Source organism: Vicia villosa, linkage group LG1 (genome assembly GCF_029867415.1).
Source record: "Vicia villosa cultivar HV-30 ecotype Madison, WI linkage group LG1, Vvil1.0, whole genome shotgun sequence".
In the NCBI taxonomy this organism is placed as follows: domain Eukaryota; kingdom Viridiplantae; phylum Streptophyta; class Magnoliopsida; order Fabales; family Fabaceae; genus Vicia; species Vicia villosa.
Window position 1 is genome coordinate 104,612,946 of NC_081180.1, and position 8,480 is coordinate 104,621,425.

Here is an 8,480-nt window from a genome sequence, read left to right on the forward strand (position 1 = left end):
GGTATACTTGCGTTATTATTCCGTATTTGGCATTCATAATGTCGTCATGCAACTATAATTGTTCTTTCAGTGAGGAGGCAGCAATGAACGAAATTCAAAAACTCGTAGATGAGGTTGAGGATGGTTCAGTAAAACAATCATCTGTCAAGTCGGTTAGAAAGGGTAAAGCAAATTCTAAGAAATCTGTTAGATTTGCAGAAACTTGCAAGAATGCCCCTGCAGCTGTTCCAAATGTCAACAATACTGCTGTTCCTTTGAGTAGTGTTAAGCTTGAAGAAGATGATGTCCCCCTTGTCTCTGCGAACGATAATGTACAGACTAACAAAAAAACTGAGAAGTCCAAAACTGTTGTTGATAAAACAGTTGGGAAGAAAGCAACTGAAGTTGAGAAGAGGACTAATAGCAAAAATCTGGGAAGGACTGCCAACAAAAGAGCTGTTAAAGATGGGAGTGAGAAGAGCACAATGAAACTTGCAAAGAAGGGGAAAAATCTTTCAAATGTTAGGATAAGAATGTGGGGAGGAAAGCCAACATACTGCTGGGATATTGCTATAAAGAATTCAAGAGTAAAAAAGGATAATGTCCAGGTAAGCATACTGAAAATCTACCTCATATTTTAATACTTTGCAGATCTCAAGTGTTTATTCAATGAATTTTTGTGTTGTTGCAGCATTTCCCTAAGCAGATAGCAATAGACTGCTTGGCAAGTAATCAGAAGGAGGTAACTATTAGAGATTGTGATTTGATACAACAATTCAAGTGTACTGTGAAGACGGCATACCGCAACGGGGCTCCGAGTCCGTCTGAGAAATACATGACTAAAGGATGGTACGCCTATGTGAAGACCAAGGGGTTCAAGAAAGGCGACACACTGACTTGTCAGTTGGCGAGACATGGCACTTTCATTTATGTTACAATGAAGAAGAAATGATGGGGCTGTTGAAAGGTGGTGGAAGAGGATAAGCTTTTTTTTCTGTTGTTGAATTAGTTTCAAAGACCAAAATCTTTGAATTTTGTGTATCTGGTGGTGACTTTTATAACTTATCTGAACAATGTTGTTTGATGAACCTATGGGTTGGTACTTTTGCTTTAATGTTGAATGACTTTATCAAGACTACTTTCCTGGCCTGGGAAATTTTGAATGGTTATATGTTTTGCAAATCTTAATGTTCTACATACTTCATAGTTGCTCCTTTTCATTGGCCATCATGATTGGCTCATGTGTGCTAGAATAGTTTATTTACATGCATTATAAAAGTTAACTAAATATAATAGTTATAAAGTTAATATGAAATGTTTTTTTAAGAAATTTTGTTTGATAAACAATTTACCATGTTAAAACCAAATTACAGTTTATAAAGAATACATATTATAAAATCAACTTAGATATATAGCAACTTCAATTTAAGTAGCCAAACATATTTATTAAATGTATGGAAGGAAATATAGTGTCATGGATATTTAAAGGTCTGGTTTGTAACATCTATGAACTGCTAAAAAAATTAATATAATTACTTTTTGTTGTTAAAACTCGTTTACCTAACATCCTGGATATTTGTACATATGAAATATGTAGGCCCATCAGTGTTGTCTGGCCCAATTATAAGGGGTATCACTATCTATCTATATATAGAAATTATTGTCATAGTGCATCAGAATATTGTCTTATAAAATTTAATTCTGATATGGTGAAGTGGGGAGTTCCATTTGTCCCTTCTCCATCAAGCAGGTGAGTATACTTTGCATGCATGTTGTAATAAAATAAATGGATTCCCCTGTTTTCTCATCTCTTTGCTTAATAGCAGTGTTATTCTTTAAAATATATGTTTCAGTGATCCTGAGAGAGACAGTCTTGAATGGGCGCGTAACATTAACAAAGAGTTTGAGGAAGAGCAGGAAAAGATGTTTGAAACACTCATAAAAGATGGGTTTCTTACTGAAGCTGAATGCATGGCTGATCACACCGGGGAGGTAAAGTGGAAATCTAATGTCACAAAAGCGAATATGCGAGGCCAAAATGCTCTGGTAAGTTCAAAACCCAGTTAAATCCACTGCCGTATATAGATCTATATATATCGTGGGTTAATAAGTAGAAAGTTATAATGCAGAATATTCCAATGGAAATATCAAGGACATGTTTTCGTAAAGACCAAAATGCAATAAGGATGGTAGATCTTATTGACAGAAAGGGATATCATTGTCGTATTCTTAGGGCTGGCAGGAATGAGTATGAGAAACATATTGGAGTTGGATGGTACGATTTTGCAAAGTCAAAAAATCTTCAAGTTGGAGATTTCATAGAATTCTCCATGATTCCATTTTCAGATCTGATGTTTGTGTACTTGGGGAAAAAAGTAGTTGATTAGGATGTAAAGATGTTACTTGTAGCTTTAAATTTGTTGTTGATGGTACTTAGATTGTAATCACAGATGGCTGTGTAATGGATTTAAATAATGGTTATCAACATGAATATTTGCCTTTGCTAATCTTTTAATTGATGATGTTCTGTAATCATTGATATTATGGCAGCTATCATTCATCGTCATTCTTCAATCCAGCTATACAGATGAAAATAAATTATCAGTATGCAAAGGTGATATCGAATCTTTCATTCATGACAGTTAATAAGTTGTTTAAGTTGTATCCTAATTTTAGGCAACTGAGCACAAAATATATACCAATAACAACAGGTCCATAAATATTGCAAAAACATATAGACTACACATTTTCAAACACTTCTTTGAAGACAACATTTGTTGTGGTGGTCAATGGAAGTTTCTCCTTATCATGGATCAAGATTTTAAGGCCTTTTCTGCTCTTTACTCTTGAAACTGCAACATATAACTGGCCATGGCTGAATACGCTCCTCGGCAAATATATGCCAACATGATCCAAAGACTGACCTTGAGATTTATTAATAGTCATAGCATAACAGACCGTTATAGGAAACTGTCTTCGTGTCATCCTGAATGGCCATGGCGTCTGCGTTGGAGTAATGTCCATTCGTGCAATATAAATGATACCGCCGATGTTCTTGCCTGAAATGATTTTAGCTTCGATAACATGATCAGCCAATCTTGTAACGATTAGACGTGTTCCATTGCATAAGCCTTCTGCTTGATCAATATTCCTGAGCAGCATGATTGGAGTATTTACTTTCAATCTGATCCTATGATTAGGAAGTCCCGACGTTCTCAATCCATTCAGAAACTCAGGAGTTAAAACATCAAAACATTCATTGCCATCACCATCATGCGTGTCGACTGAATCAGAGCTTAGGTATTCCTTTTCATCCACTGAAAATGGAGTGACTTTATATTATGATCTGTTAAAGATGGAAGTGAAAAATCGTCGGATAAATGTTCAAAAAAAATTTAATATTACCTGGAAGATTGTCTAATACATATTGATTTATTTCATCTACTGTCTCAATTGTTCCAGCCAATATTGCCCTTGACTGCAGAAATGCTACATTATTGAATTTAGCTTCAAAATTTGGATAAGTGTTTTCGAATATGGCTCGAAGGGGATCATCAAAATTAGATATCAAAATATCTGCTGGGATATCAATATCAGCATAGCCATCGTTAGGTTCTGCTAGTTTTCCATCTCCAACTTTTAATATCCAATTTGAAAACCGTTCTAACTTGGATGCTGATGTGGTCGTCCCAGATTGCTGAAGCCTCATGTTTTTTGTAAGTTTCAAAACCTTACAATGATCCCAAATGTATGATGAATTGATAGTTGCATGAATTATATCTGAACGGCTGCCTCTTGGAATAACCGGTAGAATCTGTCTGAAATCCCCACCAAACACAATTACCTTCCCACCAAATATTTTATCAAATGAACTGGTTCCACCCATGATATCTCTGAGTGTTTTATCCAAAGCTTCAAAACAAAATTTGTGACACATGGGAGCTTCATCCCAAATAATCAATTTTGATAGTTTTAGCATGTCACCCCTTTCACTACCCTTGTTAATGTCGCATGTCGAAGATTCAAGTGTGGGAATCGGAATTTTAAATTTAGAATGTGTCGTTCGACCACCGGGGAGCAAAAGGGATGCAATACCTGAAGAGGCAACTGTCAAGCATATTTGTCTTCTTGATCTTATGTAGGAAGCTAATGTTCTCCACATGTATGTTTTGCCTGTACCGCCGTATCCATACAAAAAGAATACGCCTCCGTTCTGGGTATCAACAGCCGTCAAGATTTGTTTGAATACATCTCTTTGTTCATCTGAAATGAAGTCAACATATAATTTAGATGCTTCATATTAGAAATATAAGTTTCTAAGTAATATGAAATTCTTCTGCCTAATTGATGTTAACTACTATTTACACCTGTGAGGTTATTATACAGCAAATTAAACTGTTGAAGTTGTCCAGCAGGATCGTAGTTTCTCTCTTCGTAAATTAAATTATTTCCAAGCTCCTCAATTATGTAACCATGTGGTTTTGGCATTCCAGGAAAATCACTTAAACTCTTTCTACTGCGTCGAAGAAGTTTTTCAATTTCAATCAACGTCAGATTGAGAATTTCTTGATTTGTTAGTCGCAGACCTATTAATAAAAAGAATAAAGAAATAGTTGGTAAATATTGGAAAATATATTCAAATTAGATGTAATTAATTATTCTGATCACAATTGAAAATATACCTCTGTTGTTTGCAATCCTTTGCTGAGAATACAGAATTCCATCAGATAACAGATGTTGAGTTTTACTCCATACATGCTTAGGCCTATTAATGCTACTTGACAATAACATGTGAACAAAAAGTAATCTCAAATAATGTCCAGAACCCCAATGAAATGCTTCTGTTATTGCAGATATGAATTCTCGATCATCCCCAATAAATCCCATAGCAAAACATGCATCACGGAAAGTATCGTACTTAACATTGTTTACTGTCTTTATTTCATCATAGCTTTTCGGTCCTTTGACATGTGTTAGCATCATCCTTAGATAGTACAACTCCCCAGTAGTTGGAGGAACCCAAATTAGTCTTCCAATTGTGTATCCCTTTTGTCTGGGTTTCCACTCTCTCTTTTTCTTACCGTATACAAACTTTGAAACAAAATTGCTATACGTTAGTTGGCGCGCTTCATCGTATTTCTTGTTTGCTTCAAACCAAGAAGTAAACATCGACTCAGTAACGCTCGGTTTATCAAGGACTTTGGTAATAGGACTGACATCAGTATAAAAAACAAAATTTTGCCCCTCACCATGAAAGTGAAGTCTTTCTACAGCTGGTCTTCTTCCATGAATGGAAAAACCATAAATTCTCCAAGCAGCTTCACTTGGAGAAACGTACCTACAGTCAATATACTGCTTTATTTCATCAACGGCTTCATGTTGCGAAACAGATCCATCTTCATTCATGACAATTGCAGCAGTTATTCTGCCGTATCCTTTGTTGATGTATTTAAACAAATATTTGACGGATGTGCTTTGATTGCACCATTCCATATTAATATGAGCTCTGTACTTCAACAATAACTTTGAATTGTAAGGAACAACAAATCTATTATCAATCTCAATTCCATTCTTAGAAACTGTGTGTCCGTTGTCCCTTCGTCTATAAACCGGATATCCATCTTAATCAACGATTGTATCACGTCTGAATTCTTTAGGGAAGTATTTAGAACATTTTCCTTCCTTCATACACGTAGAATTACGAAAAGCATTTCCGCAAGGTCCGTGTATCATGTGAGATTTGACAAAGTTATATAACTCTTCGTCAGTGTCTTTGTTTGGTATTTCTGCTGATATGATACGATCAATGTCAGCGGGTGTTGGATACTTGCTCAACGGATGAAGGAAAATTAATATGTGCGCATGGGGCAGACCTCTTTTTTGGAACTCAATTGTGTACATATCTACAAATATAAAATTAAGATATTGGTTTATAAAATGACATTCAAAATGAATAAGGAAATTAACTTAATCAAAGTTATAAATTACTTACACGCAAGAACCTTTCCCATGATACTCTTTTTAGTCAAATCGGACAGCAACGAATTAAATTTCAATTTGAAGATTCTTGTTATGAGATCCGGACGATCGGACGCTTTCAGATTTGCAGAACTTAATACGCGCTGTATTTCCGGCCAATTGGGATTACATGTGAATGTAATAAACAAATCAGGAAATCCAACATAACTACAAATTGCCATGCCATCGAAGTATAACTGATCCATAAATCTACGGCTTCCAACATACGACGAAGGTAGGACAACTCTTTTCCCTGTAGCTGCACCACGTGTATGTCCATTTGTCCTAGCATCTGTAAGATGATCATAATTCCCTACTCGTAGTTTTGACTGATTCTTTCTTAACCATCGAAGTCTCTCAGATTCCATCATTGTAAAACCATCTACCAAAAACTGCTGAAATAACCTCCTTGACCTGAGAATTGTCTGTGCCTCGTTTTTTCTTGACTGAATCCTAAAGGCGAACCACTCTCTGATTGTAAGTCTGTTTCTTTTGGTTGCATCCTCCCATGGAACATCGTCAATTTCCGATACCGTAGTCGTTGTTTCTGCATTACGAACCGTTGTAGATCCTTTATTGCGATGTCGTATGTTTGGTCTGTAACCATCTTCGCCGTAAGGGAAAAGTAAAGGATATTGAAAACCCAAATAAGACGTGTGATATTCATCTATTCTCTGAAGTTGGCCACATTGTTTTTGCATTATAATATCCCTTTTTTCTGCAGTATCAACATCACCAACAATGAGAGCAGCAACTTCTGAAACTGTTGGTTGATTATATATTCTTCCATCATTTTGACGATCAGAAATGAGACGGAGTTTTAGATCTGCAACATTGCCTTCAGAAAGTCTATCCCTTGCCATTTTAAAAGACTGAGCATGAACATTATGTTCATATAACATTGAAGACAACTTTTCAACTATATTAATATCAACTCCGTCCCTTTTTCTGCAAAACATCCAACGTATAAAATTCAGATTGTTGAGAATTGCAACAACAAAATAATAAACAGTGTTGAAACAAAGATATCTAAAGTAAAAACCTGAAAATATCAAATCTATTCTGAACTTCATGTTCAGTATCGAATATATAGAGCTGGGCAAAACGGGCCTTTTCACCTGGCAGTGGTAACATGCTACCTATACGGTGACATGATTGACCTTGAATACGATAGTTAGGAGGACCTCTACCATTGTTAAGTCTATTGTCCATTTTAGCACCCGGAGAAGTAAATGCGAACATCATATTGTAAAGACGAATTTGTTGTTGGAATATTTTTGATTCACTTTTGTTTTGGTCAAACAACAGGCTCTGCAATACGGGTGGAGGTTCTCTCAACAAAGGTATTTGAACCTTTCCTTCTCCACAACACATTGAGAACTTAGGATTAGCAGAATGTCGAGACTTATTTTTTCTCTCCATATACCACATATTTGCACCACATTGCTGACACTCACATGATGGGTCACCTAAATCGTAGTATTCTCCTAAACGAAAATGTACAGTTGTCAGGTAAAATACATAATACATCATGATTTCTGAAAGAAAGAAACGTATGAATATAATAAAATACAACCTGATCTTTGAACATCTATTTCTTCAATGTCAGTGTCAAAACCTACGTCATGCTCGTCCATTGAATAGTTAGAAACTGAACTGCAGGCTACAACAACATAGTAAAAATGAGTTCGCAAATATTATGTTATTATATATTCGTGAAATGTATGAACATTCAATATCGGTTATTGAGTGATCACAATAAAGTTACTTACCATCTGAAGAATTACCGGAACCTTCATCACCTTCACTGTCATCTTGGAAAAGTTCGTTGGTGTTGGAATCTGGATTTGGTGTATGGCTTGAAGATGCTGTCGCACCGCTCATAAACTCGTTATCAAATCTCCTTCCGAGGTTAACTCCTAAATTGTTAATGTTCTTTACAGAAACAACTCTTGGGCGTTTTTTTGCTAATGAACTTGGCAATGTATTCAAAGTTGATATACTGTGAGTTTTCTGCTTTGTATTTCGATCAGTTATGCTTGAACTTGGAATATTTGGAGAAATAGAAGATAGTGGTAATCTGATATGCGAAGATATAGCATCAGCAGGGGGTTGAGTTTGATATGCATTTTCTTTGTTCATTGACGCCAATCGCTTGGCTCTCTTAGCTCCAAGAACACACTTTCTATGTTGTCTAGCATCAAATTGCCTTTTTCTTCTAATAACATTCATGAAGTGATCATGCTCATCACTTTGTTTCTTTTCCATGATTTTTTACTTTGAAGTTACAATCATTAGGCAAAATATGGCTGAATATGGAGGCAAGCAGGAAATATATAGACAAAGACTCCCTCCAAACTTTTGTATATGAAGGGAAGTAGCTGAATATGAAAAGTTTATTAAAATAGATATTTTATGCAGTTCAAAATATTGTGACTTAATCATTAAATAAGCAAATAATTAATGCACAAAGCAACCATAAT

General features: G+C 35.6%; 1 pseudogene; it reads right to left on the reverse strand.

Annotated features, from left to right (window-relative positions):
- Window positions 1-2,718: 2,718 nt before the first annotated feature.
- Window positions 2,719-8,265, reverse strand: LOC131650696 (uncharacterized; annotated as a pseudogene).
- Between the last annotated feature and the right edge of the window lie 215 nt (window positions 8,266-8,480).